Raw genomic sequence first — 24,545 nt, 5'->3', positions numbered from 1 at the left:
TTTGAAAACCATCACTCTCAGTGTTGATATCAGAAGGGGCACTGACTTATGATCAGGGCAATAGCAGTGTAGTTTATGACTATTAAAATATCCTTAACCCCACTAGTACTAAGCAAATTCTGGCTACAAGAAGCATGTCTACCTATGATCTAAGATTCCCACCGGAAGGCGGTTTACTCCCACAGGGTGCCGTAATAGATAAAATGGACTACTGCACACATGGATAGGGCTGCGACTCCCATGGAGATGGGTTATCAACTTCATTTAGCATAATATGTCTGGCTATAAAAGCAATTTGCGGTACCGTTATAAGCGCCTTCCCCATTCCCATTGAGCCCTATGGGGGCTCAAATGGGAATGTGGAATGGTTTACTGAATGGGGACTTACCAGGTCCTCCAAGGTCGGAATGACCCGATAATTCCTCATTCAAGGAACCCGGACCCGGTACTTCCCCATTCCCATTCGAGCCCCCATAGGGCTCAATGGGAATGGGGAGGGTGCTAACCACGGACCCATTAATAACGGGCCCATTGTTAGCACCCAGGTCTGCTCGTGGGACCTGCTAAGGGCACCTGGCAACCAGCACCTTTACCGGCGCCGTTAACCCCTTAACGCCTCCCTCATAATGACCCCTATTGTCACGAACTGCCCCTCTCCTATACTCAGTTGCAAGCACCTGTCCCCCAAGAACAACACTTTGCAACATGTAAAGTGGAATGCACTATGCAAAGGTAATTTTGTGCACTCCAAACAAAGCATTTTTTGTCATTGTGTAAACCATTATTAATCTTGTTTTTTATTTTTAAAAAACAAATACTAAAGCAAACTGTGAAACTACAGGATGGGCACAGAGGTGTTCTGCAGGTCGGTTAACCCACTGATCTGTCTTACCAAACAGCATTGCATAACAAGGATATCTGGGGGGAAGTAGCCCGTACCACACGTTACCAGGATATTGCAAGTCACCAAGGGTTTCTGTGGCCACATAGAGGAACGAGAGCGAAGATGAAGTTGGCATGTCCTTTTTACGTGCGGTAGGGCATGTTTTATTCTTATAATACATAGCCAAACCTGACAGCGCCTTAATACCTGCACTCTTGCTTAATGTCTCTTCCAGTTGTTGACACATATCATCAATGCAGAAAGATTTTTGAAAAAACAAACTAATGTACTGCATGCATTGCGCTGCTGCAGTTTCACACAGGAGAGCACGCATCTGCGTGTTACTACTTACTTTAACGCACACAACGAAGACGGTGTATAGATGCATCAGAACATGAAAACGCTTTTGAAAGCATTTTATTCCACTGCGTTAATGATTTTGCTGCAACACATTAGACTCTGCAACTTATTTTCTTTTAAAAGTTTCATACGAACTCTAAATAGATTCTATGTATCAGCAACTGGACAATCTCTTGCCTTACAATAAGAAAGGGGACACTTATTAAAGTGGCCCAGTGCTTGGTGATGTATTATAAGGAATACAAGATCCCCTACCTTATGAATAAAGGATATTGCAAGTCACCTCAGAGTTCCGTGACCTTACATAGCACCTCAGAATGTGGCCTTGTTCCTCTATTTGGTCAGAAACCCCTTGGCGACTTGCAATATCCCTATAACCTATGGTAGTGGGTAGTATATCGCATACATAGCCCCACCCACACATGCAACTGTTTCTTACCACAATGACTGAAGTTAATTCAAAATTCAATGATAGTGATTTCATGGACTTTGGAAAAAGGGAAGGAAGATTCCTCGCAGTTCGCTTTCACACATGTGATCTACAGGTTGCACGCAGATGTATGGATCATGGCGCCATGAACTGACTGAGCTATTTTACCAAAGAGTGATATAGAAGGAAGAATATTTTGATAACCATAAATCACACATTAAATGGCCTCTTGGTGCAATATTAGGAGTTATTTCCCAACTCTGTGGCACTCAGATTGTTAACTTTATAAAGTTAAAAGGTTGATTGCTCCCTACGTCTATGCCACCCTATGATACATGCGATGCTCACAAATGTCCGCCGCAGCCCTGTCAACCCAATGAGCTTTTTTACCAACAAGTTTTAGGAAGAAGATTAGGTTGACTGGGCACAACCCACGCATGGAACGGTTTCTTGTTGCAGCAACCCAAATCCCTTCCTTACTCAGCGGTACTCATTTCATTGACTTCAGAAGGGTAAAAGAGGGAGTCCTCCATCTTGGAATTCAAACCTGTGATCTACAGCTTACACACAGACATCTTCAGCATTCCGTCAATTCATTGAGTTGTCCTCTTTCTCCAGAGAGTAGGAGGAAGCGCGGTTACATTGATGGTATTCCCCATTCCTTTGCGACCAACCATTTGGCTGAATTACACTTTGCCACATGTGTACTTCTTCTTTTATCGCAAAATAGATACATGGTGTGTTGGGTTAAGTAGAAAGCAAGGAAGGCTGAAGGGGGAGGTGAAGGGGCATATGGGGAGTCCCCCCAGTATTTGCAGTAACAAACAGCCACAAAGGTAAAACATTCCGCAAAAAGTAATACAGCCAAAACAGTAGAGGAACTCCCATAGGTCCACATTGAGGTATAGTGCCATGTTCTGGAACCATCCAATATTGGCAATTTTTCAAAAGAATCCTGTGACCCTGCCAGACTCAAATAATTGTAAGAAGCTGGTTGAAATCAGTCAGCCTTCTAATGAATGCCCCATAACTAGTATGCAGATCTGCAGTGCAAATATGCAACTTTAATAGCAATATCATTATTATTGCTCTTAAAGAAAACACTAGAAACGCCTTTGGTACCTCTGGCATGTCCCTTTCGACCCTGTGTGTGAGGAACAGTAGAGAGGACTCTCGTGTATTGAGTCATTGCCTATGAAGCATACGTCTGCAAATCGAGATCTTCCCTTTCCCTGGCGTTCACACACTCTCCAAATGCTCAGAAGGCCATTGGCTTGAACACATTTGAAGTGTCAGGAATAAAGCACCCATTGCTTGTCTGCTTGCTTTACTGGACATCCTCCTAGTGCTGGTCAAGCCTTCACCTTGTCAAACCTGGGCTGCTGAGGTCCTTGAATCCTATTGTTGCTGTTATATATGTGAGGAAATACATCTGTCACCAAGGGCCTGCAACAAACTCTATACATGAGATGAAATGTAAACTAGTGTATGCATTTTGTTATGATCTATGCATATTTGGAAATTCCTAAAATAATTACACATGATGTGTGTTTTTCTGATACATTGTGTGACAAAGTCACCTGCCTTGCTGTGAGAACCTCCAATGGGATGACCAAGACAGCCGGGTTCCTCCTGACGACAGCAGGTGATGGACCCTAGGGAAGTATGGGGGCGATCCTCTGGGCACCTTCATTTGCTCTTCATTTCAGTACAAGGGACTCACACATGGCGTTAACTAGGGAGAAGGTCCCTTTTAGGAGCAGAGTGACTACACTTGGGAAGAAGAAACCATATTGGATCAGGTAAATCTTACTCTCTCCGAACTTAAAACACACTGGGCCTTATTATAAGGTTTCCGGTCCGGTAACAACGGTACCGGTAAGCTTGCCGGTACCATTGTTACCGGACCGGCATAATATGAGTCCTGCTTGCGGGTGCCTTCCCGCCCGCAGGTATGACCTGGCGGGCCTACCGGCACCCGCGAGCAGAGCATGTCGGATGCACCGGCACCATTCTGAATGTTGCCGGTGCATCCGACCTCCCCATTCCCAATGGGGCTCAATGAGAACGGGGAGCATATTTTTCTGGCGCACACAAAATGGGCAATTACCGGGTCCGGCGGGGCCTTAATGACCCAGTAATTGCCAATTTGTTGGTGCTAGAAAGAATTGCAAGTTTGGCGGCAGCCTGCCGGTTTTACCAGCAAGGCTACAGCCAAATTTGTAATGAGGCCCATTGTTATTACTTCCACTGAAGGTGTTGACTCTGTAGCAGCTGACCCCAAATGGGAAATGAGGAATGGGGGATGAGCAGGCAGCGACCGCACACTTGCATCATCGCATGGAGGTGCAGACATTCCATCTAATTCTACAGAAGGGTGAAGGGGACCTCAGTAAGCCAAGGACATTCACCAAACCACTAGCCATCCATCATACAAGACCGCCACTGTCATAGTTAAGATCCATAAGATCAAGAAGCCCACATAAGGTACAGAATTAGACCATAACAACCAGAGTGAGGACCATCATAGAGGAGGGACTTGTCAGTTTCAAGTCCCAATTCAGACCTGCAAAGCATCTTCATGTGTGAAGAAACACACATGCATTTATTTTCCCTAGAAAGAGAATGGAAACAAGGGCAAGGCTGTGAGAGATATAGAAAGGATCACACAGAGTGTTTGATGAGACAATATCAAGTACCACATATGACCTACAGGACATCTCAGGGGCCAAAGGATGACAGTCAGTGCCCATCACAGCTGACACACATGAGTCTCCTTTCACCAGAGAGACTAAGGCAGACAGGGTTAAAGTCCTATAAACAAACAAGGGCTCTGTCTGAGATTGGAAGCAGTTGAAGCAGGAGCTGGAGACTGGCGGTCAGAGACAGCAGCTGTGTTGGAGAAGGCGGGGGAGGGTAGTTGGCTTTCCTCCTGGAGTGGGAGCAGAGCCCAGGAGACTGAAAGAGAGGTCCATAAAGTTGGGCCACACTTGAGTCTGGAAGTTGGAGGAGAAACTCAGACCAAACTGATGGGCCGAAGAGGAGGATATGCTGGTAATGGTGATTGAGTGCAACCGAAAGAGAGTAAAGGTGGCCTGGGACATGGTTGTGCCCAAGATTGTGACGACTGATAGTGAAAACAAGTGGAAACAGTTGTGTTCAAATGATTGATTTAGATGATAGTGAGAGAGATGTGGAAAAGTTGTATCGGAAGCAATGAAAGTGACAGAGATAAACATCTGGCAAGAGAAACCAGATCTGCATAAAGGGGACAAAGGTCTTCAGGTGAGAGTTGATATTGGGGCCCAAACGGGTGCGCAAGGTGATTTGGAGAGTGTGGACAGACCGGCCTGAAGGTCAAACAAGATAATCAGGAGTGTGTGGAGACACCTGCCTAAAGGGGTGAACACGATGATAAGGACAGTGGGGCTAGAGGAGCTAAAAGGGGTGGAGAAGTTGATGAGAGTAGAGGTAGAGGGGCACAAATGGGTGATATGGGTGATCAGGAGAGTGATGACCTAGGGACCCGAAGATGCCAACAAGATGGCCAGCAGAGTGGCAACAGACCTGCATGAAATGGTGAATAAGTTCATCAGGACATTGATGATAGAGGGGCAAGAGGGGGTGAACAAGGTGATAAGAGGTCTGGTGACAGATTACCTGACGGGGTGCAGATGGTGATAAGGATACTAATGGTTGTAACGTGCTGATAAAGAGGACTGTGAGTGAGAGGAGCATCATTCAGACAAAAGCGGCTGCGGGTCACAAAAGGATGAAGCACTGGAGGAGAGGGGCCAAGAGCTGATGGAAAAACTACTATCAGAGAACAGGGAAGTATATGCAGGAGAGGGAGAACTAATAGAAGAGCCCAGGGGAGGGGTGGGGAAGCAGGTGCCTGGGGGAAAAGGGGCAGAAGGACCACCTGCCTGGTCGAGGCGAGGGAGAGTAATTGGCCATCCGTCCCTCCTGCCAGGAATCCGAGGGGCACACCCCATACACTCGGAAGTGCTCCACCCAACATGCAAGGCCCTGCCTCCTTGACTAATGGCAAGCGAGGACTCCTTGGAGGAGGACCTTCTTGGGGAGCAGGCCAAGGCATCCCTGATCATAGCAGCAGATGAACCAGGATCAGACCTCTAAGAGCAAAGCCAAAAGACAGAATGGAAGGAAAGGGAAGGCACATCTATTAGATCAGAGACCCAAAACACCAAGGCATCTGTCAGAAAGCCAACTCACACACATTGGGAAACCACAGAGAAGTTGTTTGAGCTAAGACTTCATTTTGTGCAACATATCCTCTTCCTATGATACCGTGGGAACGCCTTAGCCATGAGAGACGTTGTGAACTTTGAGTTTTCCCTGAACTAAATGTATGTATCACTATAATAACCCGACACGTTTTAGTTGCACTGTATGCCTTCACCATTTATTAGTTTACCCCAGCACTGTATACTACCCTAACTATTTGTGTTACATTTAAGTCCCGGTCTGTTAGTCTCAGTTAGATACGTGAAAATTCGTGTAGGGCATTTGTGGCTTACACGGGTATAAATGGGGCTGCTATTATTTCGACTCTGCAATGCATATATTGTCATGGTGGATAACTCAGTGAGGTAAGCACTTGGCGCCCACATGGGTCCAGGCTGCCATTTAGAGGTTAGAAACTCAGCAGAGCCGACTCTGCCCTTACCCCTCTGTGGTTGATAAATTCAGTACCCAGTACATTGGGTGATATGATTAGTTTGTGTTATGGCACCTAGATACAGGAGGAACTTGCATGAAGCACTATATAACATTCTGATGTGAGTGTCATGCTTCATTTTCTGGCACTGGGTGGCATTTTGGGGGCTAATGACGCTGCCCTTGGCATATGATCATAACACCTGAACATGTGTGACTGTGGCCTACACATATTGACTGTATCAGGCATGTACCTTCATCAGTTTGTATTTCTGAGGCATCTTAGATTGCACTTGACAAATGATGTCAACACCTGCACATGTATTTTACATATATTGAATTTTACATTTAGGAATTTGACGTATTTACTGGAATCGGCTGGCATGGCTGGGGCCTTTGAGGCTACACTTGGCATGCGATGAGTGCACGCAGGCATGTGAAAATGATGGCAAGCCTATTGTTACCATACATCGGATATGAGACTTATTAAGTGCCATTAGATGGCGTTTCTGAGAAGCTGGAAACTGAACGCAACATATCTGACTGGGTGTATCCTGTCATATCATAAACCCATCCATGCCGTATCAAGGCAGTTCCTGAGTGGAAATGTGTATGGTAACTAAAATAGTCTTTTGCCTGCTTTCATAACTATGTATTGTTTTATTATGCTTTAGCTCAATAAAGTTACATCCGCAACAGATGCGTCACCAAGGGCATGTGGTTTCACTTCCTGTGAAGACATCAGGATCAAACGTCATGTGAAATCACTTCCTGTTAGGCCATCAAACGTGTGATGTCACTTCCACTCCCCTGGCATTTTGGAGAATTGACATCCCTACCTTTAAATGTCGACTGAGTTATGGAAAGAGGGTCGTACTAAACACTCTACTTTTCATGTCCAACATACTTAAAAACTGTATACAAATCATCTCTACTCCTTAACAACATCACAATTGGGACACAGCATGCCCCCTTAATTAATCCGTACATGAGCATTCCCTGTATGATATCTTAAGAAACATCCTGGGTGTAGGCGTCTGAAACTTCAAATAAGGGTTTTGCCTATCTACCTTTAAGTGGGGTGAGACAGGTAGGTTGGGGCAGGTGGGTCTCCACAGCAACACAAAAGGTGTCCTAATTTGGTGCCTTATGGTATCAGTAGCCCAAACCTTGCAGCCCGTTCAGTGTTTGTTACCCTGGTCAGTGCCCCCGGAGGATAGCTCAGCGGCAACGTGCTCGCTTTGGAAACAAGACAACATGAAGCAACACAGGCTCGAGCACGGAAACCTCTGGGTATTAAGCACGTTATAAATACGCAACTAAGTCATATTCTTTTAACAGCGCCTCGATGCCCTCTGGCTGTGCGATCGCTTTAAAAATGCAAATACAATGAATAGAAATAAATGCACATACAGTATACACACTTTCTAATTACAGAGCATGTTCTGCAGAATTGAGCCTCTAGGTGAATTCGAAGACAGGCGCATAACTCACTGCAAGACTACCCAACCTAAACACTTACAGACAACAGAGAATCTTATTTTGTTGTATAGCTCTTAGCACTAATAGTGGTTACTGTTTTGACACATAAGCATGATTTGTTCAGGCTCACAACATTTTGGCGATGCGGGGAAGCTGGGATTAGAACCCAAGTTTCTTAATTTCAAATCCTTGATTGCCTCTTTCCTCTGTTCTAGAATCAGAGGAGAAAGGGCTGTCAGTTTCCGAGAGACAAGGAACATAATACCATTGCCAAATGGCTGATTTGACTGTTCATCTGATGACTTACAAATACGTTAGCTCTTTTGCATAGTGATTGCTTTGTTTAAACCATCTGCTGCTAGCTTGATTTATGATGAGCAGCACAGGGCAGGGTGCCTGTGTAGAGGCGACAGGCTAGGGGGCTACAATGAAGTGAAACACGGGCTCGAACCACAAACTGCAAACTCTGATGACATTATATGTACTGTCAGGGATACATCTCAGGGCGGAGGGGAGGGGGCCTTCACAAGCCTTGCCATGTGCAATATCTATCTGACCAACCCCACTTGCACCACTTCCTGGACGCATCCGAAGGGCAGCAACCAGACTAGTCATCACTCTGCATTACATTCCTCTATTCACCACAATGACACCCTCTTTCTACGTGCCACATTCACATGTTTTTCTCAATTCCTTACTCTAGACGTTCTGTTGTTTGCCAAAGGTTTTATCATGTTAATACTCTCGTCAATCGCTTGATCTTCTTCACAGTCCTCACATTATTCCTACCATGATCATTTAATTAATACCTCTCTGCCCCAAGCCTGCCCTTCTCTCTCTGCCGCAAACCTGCCCTTCTCCTTATGCCCCACACCTGCCCTTTTCTCTCTGCTGCAAACCTGCCCTTCTCTCTGTGCACCACGCCTGCCCTCCTCTCTCTGCCGCAAACCTGCCCTTCTCTCTCTGCCCCACGCCTGCCCATCTCTCTCTGCTGCAAACCTGCCCTTCTCTCCCTGCCCCACGCCTGCCCTTCTCTCTCTGCCGCACGCCTGCCCTTCTCTCTCTGCCCCACGCCTGCCCTTCTCTCTCTGCCGCACACCTGCCCTTTTCTCTCTGCCCCACGCCTGCCCTTCTATCTCTGCCCCACACCTGCCCTTCTCTCTCTGCCCCACACCTGCCTGTCTCTCTCTGCCCCACACCTGCCCTTCTCTCTCTGCCGCAAACCTGCTCTTCTCTCTCTGCCCCACACCTGCCCTTCTCTCTCTGCTGCAAACCTGCCCTTCTGTCTCTGCCCCACGCCTGCCATTCTCTCTCTGCCTCACACATGCCCTTCTCTCTCTGCCCCATGCCTGCCCTTTTCTCTCTGCCCCACACTTGCCCATCTCTCTCGGCCACACGCCTGCCCTTCTCTCTCTGCCCCACACCTGCCCTTCTCTCTTTGCCCCATGCCTGCCCTTCTATCTCGGCCCCACGCCTGACCTTCTCTCTCTGCCGCACGCCTGCCCTTCTCTCTCTGCCTCAAACCTGCCCCTCTCTCTCTGCCCCACGCCTTCCCTTCTCTCTCTGCCCCACACCTGCCCTTCTCTCTCGGCCCCACGCCTGCCCTTCTCTCTGTGCCCCACATCTGCCCTTCTCTCTCTGCCCCACACCTGTCCTTCTCTCTCTGCCCTTCTCTCTCTGCCCCACACCTGCCCTATTCTCTCTGCCCCACGCCTGCCCTTCTCTCTTTGCCCCACGCCTGCCCTTCTATCTCGGCCCCACACCTGACCTTCTCTCTCTGCCGCATGCCTGACCTTCTCTCTCTGCCGCACGCCTGCCCTTCTCTCTCTGCCTCAAACCTGCCCCTCTCTCTCTGCCCCACGCCTTCCCTTCTCTCTCTGCCCCACACCTGCCCTTCTCTCTCGGCCCCACGCCTGCCCTTCTCTCTCTGCCCCACACCTGCCCTTCTCTCTCAGCCTCCCGCCTGACCTTCTCTCTCTGTCCCATGCCTTCTCTTCTCTCTCTGCCACACACCTGCCCTTCTCTCTCTGGCCCATGCCTGCCCTTCTATCTCGGCCCCACGCCTGACCTTCTCTCTCTGCGGCACACCTGACCTTCTCTCTCTGCCGCACGCCTGCCCTTCTCTCTCTCCCTCAAACCTGCCCCTCTCTCTGCCCCACCCCTTCCCTTCTCTCTCTGCCCCACACCTGCCCTTCTCTCTCTGGCCCATGTCTGCCCTTCTCTCTCTGCCCCAAGCCTGTCCTTCTCTCTTTGCCCCACATCTGCCCTTCTCTCTCTGCCCCACACCTGTCCTTCTCTCTCTGCCCTTCTCTCTCTGCCCCACACCTGCCCTATTCTCTCTGCCCACGCCTGCCCTTCTCTCTTTGCCCCACGCCTGCCCTTCTATCTCGGCCCCATGCCTGACCTTCTCTCTCTGCCGCACGCCTGCCCTTCTCTCTATGCCCCACACCTGCCCTTTTCTCTCTGCTGCAAACCTGCGCTTCTCTCTCTGCCCCACACCTCCCCTTCTCTCTCTGCCGCAAACCTGCCCTCCTCTCTCTGCCCCACACCTGCCCTTCTCTCTCTGCCGCAAACCTGCCCTTCTCTCTCTGCACCACGCCTGCCCTTCTCTCTCTGCTGCAAACCTGCCCTTCTCTCTCTGCCCCACGCCTGCCCATCTCTCTCTGCTGCAAACCTGCCCTTCTCTCCCTGCCCCACACCTGCCCTTCTCTCTCTGCCGCACACCTGCCCTTCTCTCTCTGCTCCACGCCTGCCGTTCTCTCTCTGCCGCACACCTGCCCTTCTCTCTCTGCCCCACGCCTGCCCTTCTATCTCTGCCCCACAGCTGCCCTTCTCTCTCTGCCCCACACCTGCCCTTCTCTCTCTGCCCCACACCTGCCCTTCTCTCTCTGCCGCAAACCTGCCCTTCTCTCTCTGCCCCACACCTACCCTTCTCTCTCTGCCGCAAACCTGCCCTTCTGTCTCTGCCCCACGCCTGCCCTTCTCTCTCTGCCTCACACCTGCCCTTCTCTCTCTGCCCCATGCCTGCCCTTTTCTCTCTGCCGCACACCTGCCCTTCTTTCTCGGCCCCACGCCTGGCCTTCTCTCTCTGCCCCACACCTGCCCTTCTCTCTCGGCCCACGCCTGCCCTTCTCTCTTTGCCCCATGCCTGCCCTTCTATCTCAGCCCCACGCCTGTCGTTCTCTCTCTGCCGCACGCCTGCCCTTCTCTCTCTGCCTCAAACCTGCCCCTCTCTCTCTGCCCCACGCCTTTCCTTCTCTCTCTGCCCCACACCTGCCCTTCTCTCTTGGCCCCACGCCTGCCCTTCTCTCTGTGCCCCACATCTGCCCTTCTCTCTCTGCCCCACACCTGTCCTTCTCTCTCTGCCCTTCTCTCTCTGCCCCACACCTGCCCTATTCTCTCTGCCCCACGCCTGCCCTTCTCTCTTTGCCCCACGCCTGCCCTTCTATCTCGGCCCCACGCCTGACCTTCGCTCTCTGCCGCACGCCTGACCTTCTCTCTCTGCCACACGCCTGCCCTTCTCTCTCTGCCTCAAACCTGCCCCTCTCTCTCTGCCCCACGCCTTCCCTTCTCTCTCTGCCCCACACCTGCCCTATTCTCTCTGCCCAATGGCCTGCCCTTCTCTCTTTGCCCCACGCCTGCCCTTCTATCTCGGCCCCACGCCTGACCTTCTCTCTCTGCCGCAGGCCTGAACTTCTCTCTCTGCCGCACGTCTGCCCTTCTCTCTCTGCCTCAAACCTGCCCCTCTCTCTCTGCCCCACGCCTTCCCTTCTCTCTCTGCCGCACGCCTGACCTTCTCTCTCTGCCGCACGCCTGCCCATCTCTCTCTGCCCCATACCTGCCCTTCTCTCTCGGCCCCCCGCCTGACCTTCTCTCTCTGTCCCATGCCTTCTCTTCTCTCTCTGCCACACACCTGCCCTTCTCTCTCTGCCTCTCGCCTGCCCTTCTCTCTCTCCCTCAAACCTGCCCCTCTCTCTGCTCCACCCCTTCCCTTCTCTCTCTCCCCCACACCTGCCCCTCTCTCTGGCTCATGCCTGTCCTTCTCTCTCTGCCCCACACCTGTCCTTCTCTCTCTGTCCTTCTCTCTCTGCCCCACACCTGTCCTTCTCTCTCTGTCCTTCTCTCTCTGTCCTTCTCTCTCTGCCCCACACCTGTCCTTCTCTCTCTGCCCCACATCTGCCCTATTCTCTCTGCCCAACACCTGCCCTTCTCTCTCTCTGCCCCACACCTGCCCTTCTCTCTCTGCCCCACACCTGCCCTTCTCTATCTGGCCCACACCTGCCGTTCTTTCTCTTCCCCACGCCTGCCCTTCTCTCTCTGCCCCACGCCTGCCCTTCTCTCTCTGCTCCACGCCTGCCCTTCTCTCTCTGTTTTGTACATGTATTTACACAATGTGTGATCTCCATGCAATGAGGACTCTGAGAAGACGAACATGTGTTTCTGTTTACATCTTCAACGTATTTGCATCATCGGGTTACAACATGCATTACTATGTGGCATTTCTCAGGTCTTGTTCATGACTAAGTCAACATATCTCCACTCTTCTTGCCTGCATGGCGTTGTCAGGAGGACCACAGCTGTGTGTTATCATGCTTATCATTATCCCCTGACATCACTCGTTTTTCTTTGACTTCCTTCTTATTTTATCCACACCCTTTCCCACTTCCTGTTGTGAAGCAAAGTGTTTTTCTCTTTCAGTGCTGTCCTCTGTTTGTTTTTCTATGTTCTTCTACCTTGCCCTGCACCAGTCATTATCTTGCAGTACAGCCGATGTATAGATTTTTTGTGCACGGATCAAAGTGACTTTGCACTGCTGAAAAGTGACTTTTCACTGCCAACACAATCCCTGATTCATGGAACTGTGCACGTTGTATTTCTGTAGTGCAAATTCAGTGAAAAGTCATTTTGTACTGCAAACATGACTTTGTACTGACTTTGGACAGACATTAGCATGGCACAAACTCTGGGAGTACCCTCTTGCGTTGCCTGTGATTCTTACGTGTGAACACATGTTGGGCCTAGGCAAGGACAGAAGCCTATGGGCCTCATTCCGACATGGGCGGACAGGGTTAACGGTCACCGGTAATGATGCTGGTGCCAGAAAACACTTAGTGCCCAATTCCGAGGTCCCTTAGGAGGAACCGCAAAGGATGTGTGGTCTGACCACACGTTCTCTGCGGTTCCCGTTATGGGACCTTGGAGCTAATAACGGTACCACAATTTGCGGTACTGTTATTAGCGCCTTCCCCATTCCCATTGAGCTCTATGGGGGCTCAAATGGGAATGGGGAATGGTCTGCGGAATGAGGACTTACTGGGTCCTCCAGGGTCGGAATGACCCAGTAAGTCCCCATTGTGCCAGCCCGGACCCAGACCCGGTTTGGGAGGCAGCCATGGTGCTAACAGCACCATGGCTACCGCCCGACTCGGAATGACCCCCTATGTATGATGGTAACAAACTACCCCCAACATAATCCTCCATGGTGGTCTAGAGGGTTCATTTCTACTGGCGTGCCACATCCCTGTCCCAGGTGTATCACACTCCCAACACCACAACTCTACTGCCCTCATGAACAGGCTGCCACATTCTTGTGCCACATGGGACATTTCTGAATGCTTCTAACCCCTCCTCTCTTGTCTGTATCTTCTCATTTACCTCCAAGTTTCCCTAATTTACTCATAATGCCACCCGCCTCAGGTTCACTCTTGTTAGGCAATGAGCACTCATGCTTCTGTCCGTCCTGCCATCTCCATTCTGACCCTCCTCCTGATGCCTCATTCCAACCCCATTAGCTTTTCCTTTATCTCTTTCCTTCTGATGTCTACTCCCAGCCAGTTACCTCTGACATATATTTCTTCTGACCTCCGAATTGAGATCTTTCTTTTTTTTTTTTATTTTTCATTTAGTTTATACAAACTTTTTGAAAAAAGCAAAATTATACACACAATTCCTCCCCTATCTATCTATAGGGTGCTTCAGAAATGGATCATTACGGTGCATTTTTCATAGCAGAGTATAGCGTTCCATGACTTATTGCTTCCCCCCGACTTGGTTGATCTCACTTTTCATTACTCTGTTCGCTACAAATGATTCATTACTCCATTACCAATCCTTTGTCTGGCTTTGCTTCACCTCTTCACCTCATCTCAACATTTTTGAAGCACCCATTACTTTTTAGCTTCTTTCTCCAATTTAGTTCTCTTTTAGCAAACTTTCAAGTATTTCCACGAAATATGTCAACCCGAAAGTGTCTTTTTCACATGGGTTATGAAATTTTCGCCATAGATCCTCTCCACTTAAGGTGGCGTATTTTCCACTATATGTCCTAAGTGTACAGATCTCTGATTTTTCAGGGCCTCACAGTAGTACAGTGTTAAATGTTTAAGGGTTTCTTGGTGTTTATTACAGAATCGACACCTGAGTAATACTTTCAAGTTCCTCGTTCTTATTGCTTGGCTTACTCTGGTGTTTATTAAGTTCATACGAAATTTCATATAGTTTGCTCGGTGTCTTGCATTAGCTGATCTCATCAAATATTGAGGCAGTTGTTTTCGATCTTTTGCCTCTATAGCTGCATCTTCCATAGGTTTGTGGCGATTGCGATCATCAACTGTCGAGCACCAATCCTGTTCCCATAGCTTTTTCTTCACATAATTCGGGTTGTTTCTCAGGGTATCTTGATCAGTTCCCAGTAGCTCTAATTGCTTTTTACACCCGACTGCCCATTTACATAGTAGAGTTTCTTTGTTGCCCTTCATAGCATTTTGTAGGATCTTGAATTGAGGCAAACATTCTACTGTGAGGATTTTCCGATATATGGATAGCATGTTCCATAACACTCGGGCATGCATGGATATTAAATTAAGTTCATATCTCACACATGCACTCGAGATTCCTTTTTGTAAATGCAGGACTCTCCTCCAATATTGATTTTCTAGTTCTGGCCATAGAGTGGCAGACACTTCTAGGGCACTTTCTGCCCCATAGATCAGTGATGGAATCACTTTTTGGTTATAGTGGGCTATTACTGGTTGTAGCGAGAATTTCCCAAACTTTTTATTTATTACTACTCCTTGACTTGCTAGTTGTCTGCATTTTTGTTTAGCATTCTCTGTCCAGGGAGCATCATTTGTGTTACTATTAATCCAAACACCTAGGTACTTTGTCTTTTTCACACATCTTAAGATGTCATTTCTCAATCTCCACTTTGGGATGCTTTTTGTACTCCGTTTATTATTTCGTGTTAAATCTTGCAGGATTATTATTTCAGATTTTGCAGGATTGATTTTTAGTTTATTTTGTTCTACATATCTCTCTAGAGCCGCTAGTTTTCGAGTTAGTCCAATTGGTGTTAGGTCCAGTAATGCAATGTCATCTGCATATAGCATCCAACTTATTGCCTGCCCATTTATTTTTGGTGGGAAGGAGTTTACATCTGCGAGACTATCGCCAATATCGGATATAAATAAACCAAACAGCGTTGCTGCAAGCGGGCAGCCCTGTTTCACACCTTGGTTCATTTCGATTGGCTTGCTCAACGTTCCACTTGAATCAAGTCTGATTTTAATGACTGTGTCCGTGTGGAGTTCCTTTATAGGTTGTAGTAGATTATCTGGGCACTTCCATTTCTTCATCTTTTCCCAGAGCATCTCTCGGTCGATGGTATCAAAAGCGCTAGATAGATCGACAAATGCTACATAGATCTTTCTGTTTTGTCGAATTGCTTCCATTTTCAGAAAGTTCAGAATTGTTAGATTCAGCCCGCAACCAACTCCTTTCACGAATCCAGTTTGTCGAAGGTCGTATCTTTTGGTATCTTGGATCCAACGTAATAGTTGGTTTTGGAGCTGGGAGGCAAAGATTTTGCCGACCACATCAAGCAGAGCTATCGGCCGGTAGTTTTTGGGGTCAGTTCGATCGCCTTTTTTAAAAATTGGTACTACAATGGCACACCGCCAGGAAGATGGTATTTGTTTCATCTGGAGAATGGTCCGGAATAATAAGTAGCAAATATCTGTCCATAGTTCTGGGTGTTGTTTTAGGTGTTGATTTGTTAGACCATCTGGTCCTGGTGCTCTGGATGTGCTTAATTTTAGAATGTTTCTGTAGATTTCCTCTTTTTTTATTTCAATTGACCACTCGTGCTCTGAGGATGGTAAAATTCTTATATTGGGTTGATTGTTATTGAATGTTTCTGCGTAGTGTCTGATCCATTGAACTTCTGAAATCATAGATTTCATAATGGCTCCCTGGGGTATTGAGATGTTATTCAGCAAGGCCCAAAAATCTCTAGTCTTTCTTTTAGCAAGTACTTCCATCATAATTTCGGCATCTCTCTGTAACATGATGTGTTTATGGCTGATTAGCCAGTTCTTATAGGTTTGTTTCAGATGTCTTATCATGCTTTGGTTATTTGTATTGGACTTGTTTTTGAGCATTCTCAGTGCTTTTTTCAGATTTCTTTTCTTTTCGTTAACTTCTGCATCCCATGCATGGAGCTGTGTAAAATACGGTCGTACCTTAGTGTGTTTTTTCTCCCGATATATCTCTAATAGAGTTGTGTACTCGATTTGTTCCGTTTTTGTTGTATTTTCAAGTGATTTCCTTAGTGAGATGATATTGTTCTCACTCAATCTTAGCCTGTTACGGCCAGGACCTGCTTCAAGTGTCGGTACTTCATTGACAACTGGTCTTCTAGGTTCGTTTGATTTCAAATACAGCTTTACTAGGCAATGATCGCTAACCTTCATTTCGATGATTTTGAGAGACAAGACCTCGCTTCTTAGGATTCCGTCTACGAACATGTAGTCAATTGTCGAACTTTGCAAAAGTCTTCTCCAGGTTGGATGGGCGGGAATGTCCCCTGGCGTGTTGCCGTTCAGCAAGTGTAAGTTCCAGACTTTCATTTCTTGCATCCATCGCCTGGCTGCCTGTTCGCCATTGGTTATCTTTTCTTCAAGGGAGTCGTTTATGATAGACAGACAATTTATGTTTAGGTCTCCACATACTAAGATGTTTGTATCCTTTTCATTCCTTTTGATATTACAAATTAATTCTGAGATGGTTTCCATGAAGTTGTCTAATAATGTTGATGTGTGTTGCCAATATATATTAATCAGTATTAGTACATTATCTTTGTTCACGTATCTCTCCGGAAGTTTCACTTTGCACACTTGTATATATGGTGACACAATAGTATGAGATAAGATACGTATACCACTTTTTACTTTGGCGAGCGTTAACATTCCTGACATGGGTCGGCCTTTTTCCCCTTTAATTGCTCTGTTGAAGGCTATCTCAAAGCCGTCTGCTACTGGTGATTCCAGTAGCCAAGTCTCTTGTAAACAGAGCAAGTCTATGTCCATCAGTTCATTAGATGTATTTTCAAAAAGATGTGAATGTCCTCGTGTGTTCCATGAAGCGATGCATATATTGCCAGTCTCCTTGATCTTTGGGCATTAACTGTGTTTTGTGTTGTTAATAGTTTTAGCAACCCATGACCAATCCATGTCTTCTCTTTGTGGATTGATTGTTTTCTTCATTTTGGAGTACATCTGCTCAGTCGATACTTCAACTAACTCTGTTTCTGAAATTTGTGTTTCATTAATGATGTGGCACTTTGAAGGGGCATTTTTGCTTTTTGAGTATAGTTCTTCAACACGTTGCACACTTTTATTCTCAGTTTCAGGATTATAGACTAGTACCAGTCCTTTGTTCATCGGTTGATCTGCCTTCTGTGAATTTTGAATTTCATGTATATCAAACCCCATAGAGTTCAGAATGGTTCCAGTGTTTAAAAGTGAATCACAGATAATTTTAGAGGCTATATGCAGGATCACACAGTCATTATTTTTCTCATCCTCGAATTCTACTATTAGGATGTCATCAGAGGCCACAGTCCTTAGTTGTGGAATATGATGTAATAGCTTCATCACATTATTCCTATTCAAGAGAAGGTCATCTTTTTCTCTCACTATACGTTCTAAGCGCAACAGATATTTTCCCATTTTCTTAGATCTTCGAACTTGTAGGCTGTAATCAGGGCCATCAGCGTCGCTTGCTCGTGCATTATGCTGTACTTTCAGGTATGTCGGTTTTAGTGGAATCCAATGGCTCTTTTGTAGCGATGATGGAACTTTTGAAGACTGTTCCAAAGAAGGTTTGAGATTATGGGGAGATCGTACTTTAAGATCAACTTCCCTTAACAGAATAGGTTCAGTTAATCCTTTATCCATTAGCGCCATTTTAGCCTCGAAGATCTCAAGGTTTCGCTCATATTTCCACAAGTCCGAGTTACTCGAGCTATGCTTTATCTCAGATTGTGAGAGTTTCTTGGTGGCTAAGGTTAGCGCTCTTTTAGCCTCAATTGTCATACATTCAGAGGAGATTTCCACTACGGTGGGTAAGATTGTGCCAGAGTGTTTGGGAGAATCACTGTTGGTATCTTTTTGTTGAAGTGCATGTGTCTCATGATCTGGGCAGCCAGGTTTGGAAGGAGGAATGGTTCTACTAGCCAGCTGCTTTGCAAGAATCTTCGTTTTAGGGAATACTTGGTCTTTTTTCCCTATATTGAGGTCAATGTTGATTAAGGCGTCTGAGGGGGGCCGATCCTCAGACATGGCCGAATCAGGAATCTCAATCCAATCATCTTGCTCATATGTTGAGAGATCTAAAAGGTCTTCAGAAATGCTCACAATTCCAACAGGTTGGTCGTTTGGTGCGTCTTTTGAGTTTAGTAGCTCAGCTGGTATGGAATTCTTCACTGTACAAGGATTAGCCTTAGCGGCGGTTTCATCCGCTTGCTTGATGTTTATAGTAGAACAAAGCCCTTTGATGTTCCTTAAGAATGATCGTACACTCGATCTACATTGGTTTTTTCTTTTTTTTTCCTTTTTGGATTTTTTCTCAATCATCTTGTCTCTGACTTTATTATTTAGTGTTACATCTGATTTTTTTAATTCAAATATTGGGTACATCTCTTTTTGTATTGAATCTGGCCTGGCAGGAGAGACTGTCACACCAGAACCTTCAATCGTAAGTATAGAGTTCATGAGGTCTTGTGTCTCGGGCTCATTGACGCCTTGTTCGGATTGAGAAGCTGAAACAGCAACGTCCATTATACACTTGTCTACAGGATTTGCTGACATTAAGTCCTCATCTCTGTCAGAGGGAATGTCCTGCATTTGAGGTAGGTATGGTTTCTTATTTAGTTCGCACCTTTGTGGAACATCTTTTAGCTGTCTGGTGGGCGTAATCGTTTTTTCGCTACTACAGATTCTATTTCTCTCATTTATGCAAATGACAGCTTCTCGTGGTCGTTTTGATTTTTGTGTACATTTCCTCGGGGGAGCATTAGCATCTCTTTTTTCACACCTCGTCTCTTGCGTGATTATCTCTGCATTTAAACTAGTACCTGGGATCATAATTTGGGTCTCATAGTCTATTGTATTGTTCGCAGCAGGTTCCTTTGTTTTATCATCATTCTGCTCTATAATCTCTTTAGGTATCATTGATTTAAGTGCGGGATTTGATTTATGTTGTTGCAGTAGTGTTATGGCTTCCCGAGCTACTTCGGCGAACAGTCGTTTGTCCATCGCACTATTTTTGGTTTGATCCACAATGGTCTTAATATATGCATCAGCTCTTAGATGGTCATCAGTCCAAGTTTGTTTCATCCAATTTAGATCTTGATCCACATTGATAATTTTCGAGTTCAACAAAGCTATGAGAGTTGTTTGATCTTTAATATTCTCATTCAGCTGTTCGTACAGTTTGATATATGGCGACATCGAAATTGTATGAGCAGCCATTATGAGTGTATTTAGTTCTCTCGTAATTTCTTTAGCCATAAGTTCTGCCATGGTTAATGTTTGGCTATTCTGTTTGTTACTTTTCTGAGGTCTTATTCGAGAGAAACTAAATTTTTTCTTACGTAAATTCGATTTAGATCGAGCATCTGGCTGTATATCTATCACAGACGGTGGACAGTAGATTTCCAATCCAGTGAAAGGAGAGCCAGCTCGCTCCCTTTCATCGGCGAGCCTTTTTTGTGATGTAATAATTAGGTCACTAAAATCATCATTGATGGATTCTGTACGTTTCCTTTTCGTCACTGGTTTTAACCAAGGTTTAGGAAGTTCATTTGGGTTTAGCGGGCCAGCTGGGAGACTGCAGACATGCTCCTCAGGGGTCGAGAATACCTCCAATGGCTTCACTTGTTGCGAGGGGTTGCGGGATTCAGCCGATGATATTTCCGTTCTGCAGTCTACACGTCTCATAACTACTAGGACCAGCGGGCTACATCGGTCACAGTTCTTCTTGACACATGGCGGGCAGTCCGAAGCAGATCCAGGACTAGGCCGTGTTATCAGAGCTATTTCCCCGGGAGCAGCATCCATAAATGGAGTTTTTCTGAAGAGCTCACTGTGGGCCACAATATCGCCAGTTTTTCTTTCCGCAATCTGGAGGGTTTTATTGGGGCTATGTAGAGGTCCGGCAGGCCGTTTGTCGTTAAGTTCACAGCCATCACTAGCCATACCACTATTGTGTTATCCAGTCGGTGTTTGTAGATGCACAGCTAACAATTGCAGAGTCCAACGATGCCCTATGAGCATCATCAATCACAGCGGGCTCTCCCTCCTTCGCCGCATAGGTTATGTTGGGCTCTGTTTGTAATGTTTTTAGTATAGTCGGAAGCGGGGAAGTTGGCGTTGCTAGTGGATATAGGTCAGTACTGCACGAAACTAAAGTGCTATCCTGACAATCAAAATAGTTCTCCGAGTCTATGGAAGTAGAGGAAGCACAGTTCTTTTTACGGAACTTGCAGCGACTTACCATTAGTTCCAAGCGCGGGTCAGTGGGAGCGCAGCCGCCTGCAACCAGGAAGCGTCGTTGCCGCCGTGTGAGTGGATGAGTGGCATCTTCCTCTCCTTGATACACTACTGCATTGTCCAAGTTGATCCCCGAGGGGCCAGGGTCTAAGGTGTACACCACAGAAGTCATAGGGATCACGTAGAAGTTAAAAAATAAAAATAAAAATAAATTCACTGAGAGACGCGTTCAGGCACAAAACATGATTGGAGCTGCAAGGAGGAAAAGCGAGCAGAGTTCGGCACAGAGGCGTGGGCGGGGGCCGTGGCAGCTCCCAGCTCCCTAGGCGCTCCAGGCACCCCAGGCAACACTGCCAACACTCAGCGTCACTCCGCGTCGCTCCGCGACCTGTGCTGGGTCTTTGAAGGGAAAAGCGACTTCCTTTCACAACGAGATAGTCAGGCAGCAAAACAGAGTTCCCAACACTGCCAACACTCAGCGTCACTCCGCGTCGCTCCGCGACCTGTGCTGGGTCTTTGAAGGGAAAAGCGACTTCCTTTCACAACGAGATAGTCAGGCAGCAAAACAGAGTTCCCAACACTGCCAACACTCAGCGTCACTCTTTCTCTAACCTCCTTCTTCTCGCTTCCAACATACACCTGATGTTTCTCACCAACCAATGTTTGCTCCAATATATCCTCCAACCTCTTTCTGATATCTCCCCAATCTCTTCTCTTTTTTAATGCCTTCAACAATCCTCTCTTGTTCTTTCCTTATAGCCTCCTTCCTCTCTTCACTCTCTCTCACCCCCCTCATGCGCCTTCTGTGGTTTCACTCCAACCTTTTGTTTCTCTTTTAAACCTCCTCCATCTTTTGATTGATTTATCATTTGAATCTCCTCTCCCCCTCAATAGCACCTCCAAACCTCTCCTTGTGTTGCCTTTGTGTTTCCATTGTTTCTCCTCTCCCTACATCATACATTCATACATACAACTGATGACAAACCTCTGGCATAATCTTTGGGAGTGGTGGGGTTCATGGTGGATCCCCCATAAACTGCCTCATGGCTCATCATCAATAAGAAGGTGGTGTCACCAACTTCCTGTGACCACCCCAGCCATTGGCAGGTCAATTCATCACATAACTCTCTTCTCCCATCGTCATGTTCCCTTATTCCCCCAGTTAACGTTAATCTGTTCTCTCATACATTTCCACTTTCTATCATCGAGATTGTCACTCCCATGTGTATTCCATCCTGGCCACTCTCTTCCCAAACTTGATGGGCTTTCTTCTTTGAATATTGATCTTTGTCTCTGATGTAGCTTTCTGTGCATAGGTACCTGCTCTAGATTCCCTCTTTTGTGCTTCTCCTGATAGTATGCCCTGCTTAATAAAGAACCTCATCCTTGCTTGTTCTTCACTCCTGATGTTGCTGTTAATGTTGCTCTACATTTCTCTTATGATTCTTCATTCCGGCTTGCCAAAACAGCTTCTTTATTCTTCACCAGCATCTCTCTCCTCCTTCTATCCTACTATAGTCTTATAGACAGAGCGAGGGGTCATTATTGCCGGATAATGACCAGCCACCAAGTCAGTGCCCGAGGCAAAGGCAAGGGTCATAAACTGGGGAAGGGTAATTATCCTAAGCGATAATGACCCCATTCGAGGTCTGTAGGGCTATTGTCACATAATAGTATTAGCAATACATGTTTTGAAACTGTGGTGCTTAATTAAATAATGTTAGTTTAATGATATGAAAGTAAATCGACAAACTTAGTTAATTAAATGTGGTTTTATTTTGCAGTAATTGAATTGCAAGATCATCTTCTTACACTAAGCATGAAGCATTGGCAACATGAGAATGCATTAGGGGTCGTTTAAAAGCAAAGAATCTGTCTATGACAAAGCATAAGCTTTTCCCCATGTTTTAGCTTCCTTGTTGGTGTGACAAACAGGATGTCGCATTTAAAAAAGGTTCCCTTAGATAGGAAGTGTCTAGTTCAAAGACATCTTGCCTTGAACTTGCATTATTGGTTCCCTGGCTGCTTTTGAAGTCAGAAGGTTCAGAAATCAGCTAATATCGGTAGTTATTGTCTGCACTCTGAGCATTTTGATTGGCTCATAGCAGGTCATTAATGATTTCCATGTGCTAATATTAATTCTTTTTTGCTTGCATCAGATTTTCCAAACTACTTTTCTGTTTGATCAGTCCCATCCATATTTCCATTCTCTTATCTCCTCGCCATAATTTCTTCTTCTCTTTTCCTATTTTCTGCAATATCTTTAACTTAACCTCTGTCCTGTTTTCTTTAAGCTAATCCCATTGACACTTTTCCTGTGTCCCTAATTGTCTAAATATAACCTCCCTTCTCCTCCCTTTTTTACAATATTATTTACTGTATCTTTCTCGCTCAGTTGTTTTCCTGATTCTTCTATGCTTGTTACTGCGCCTGATCATTTAGTCTGTTAATTTCCATCTGATTTATCATCTCCTGTATCTTTTTAAATTTCTTGAACTCACTGTCCACAATCAACTTGTTTGATACTAACTATATTATCTGTTCATTTCAGCATGCTTTTGTATCACTTACGTTACTGAGCCTAATATTGCTGCTGTCATGCGTCTTTTAACATCTGTGATTCATGTCTATCTTTCCTCTCTTCTTATTCTTAACAGCCTATTGGCAGCACTCCATATGGTCAATCACCCAACTCTATGGAACACTTTCACCTAATAGCATTACTGGGAGTTTTCTGCTCTGGTTCTAGTCCTTCTTTATTGTCTGATTCTGTCTCATTGATGAACCACGCTTGTCTCCCCTTGCTCTTCTTTATGATGTTCTTTGTGATTCTGTTCTTGTTTTGCTCAAAATCTTCGGAATATTATTGCACAATGCCCATTCTTTCTTGAGTCTTGGATAGTGTCTCACTCTCACCATTGTATTCTATCAAAATCGAGGTCCTCCTGTTTGCCAGCCTCTCACCACAATTCTAGCCTCCTCCTTTCATCACTCTTTCTAAAAAGCAACACATAATATGGGTGCAATATTTACTTCTTCTTCTATAGTCTTTTCTTGTCATGTTTCCTTGGTTTCACTGGATCTGTAGATACACACATTACTATATTCAGATAACGTGATCTTTAGTCACTGTGACAAAATGGCTTCTGCTATGCAGGAGTACAAGGATGAGTAGTGGTCAAACTGTCTATCCAGCCCTAAAACTTCATCTGTGATGCAAAGTCTTGGTTATTCAATGTTTGGTTTGATGGTGTGTTGGTTCAAAATCGTCTGCACCTTTTGGTGGTGCTCACGCCAGATAGGTGGCGAGGTTCTGTTTTGGTGAGGATGATTTGGACTGGCTTGATGGGTGAAAGCAACCGTTTGAAGTTCAAACGTGAGTGCCAATGGCAGCACCACAGGACCTGGTGGTTCAAAAGCATTGACCATGGTTGGAATTCAGTTCAAGCTGGTTTGGGTGATGAAAACAGGAGTTCTGGCTGCTTTGGCTTCTCTAGATTCTGCTGTGAAAAGAGAAACAAAATATCGAGGCTGAGTACCCCAAAAGGAAATACACCAAACACAGGTTTCAAAGGAACATACAAAGTACTTTATTCTCTATCGAATACAATTACAAAAACAGTGCAAAGTCAGATAGCTATCGGCCCTCAGTACAACACAAGGAATTCCAGCGTGGTTCTGTGTGTTCAGTGAGGGACTGTACATTAGAATGCATTCGCTTTTTATACATTTTGTGAGCGCTATGGCCAACCCCTCTTCGGGTTAATATTCTACTTTATATGTTACCAATTCTAGGGTTCGTTGCTGAGTCTCAAATAACCGCATCTAACTGGTTCATTCTTTATTACATGTAACAATAAGCGTATGCATTAACTGTGTA

The 24,545-nt window shown here is 46.0% G+C and overlaps 1 protein-coding gene and 1 long non-coding RNA gene across 3 annotated transcripts in view; one reads left to right on the top strand and one right to left on the bottom strand.

The window, feature by feature from the left end:
• LOC138528719 (chemerin-like receptor 1) overlaps nucleotides 1-24,545 on the top strand; it is a 102,210-nt gene that overhangs the window by 18,525 nt on the left and 59,140 nt on the right. The gene's annotated exons all lie outside the window — the stretch shown is intronic.
• LOC138528733 (uncharacterized) overlaps nucleotides 22,442-24,545 on the bottom strand; it is a 191,686-nt gene continuing 189,582 nt past the window's right edge. The window contains exon 3 of the long non-coding RNA XR_011284217.1: nucleotides 22,442-24,168. This is a non-coding gene — a long non-coding RNA (uncharacterized lncRNA). The remainder of the gene's footprint in view (nucleotides 24,169-24,545) is intronic.

Source organism: Ambystoma mexicanum, chromosome 1q (genome assembly GCF_040938575.1).
Source record: "Ambystoma mexicanum isolate Mex_15411 chromosome 1q, UKY_AmexF1_1, whole genome shotgun sequence".
Lineage (NCBI taxonomy): Eukaryota > Metazoa > Chordata > Amphibia > Caudata > Ambystomatidae > Ambystoma > Ambystoma mexicanum.
The sequence above is the reverse complement of the archived record's forward strand: the minus strand, read 5'-3'. Positions and strand labels throughout refer to the sequence as shown.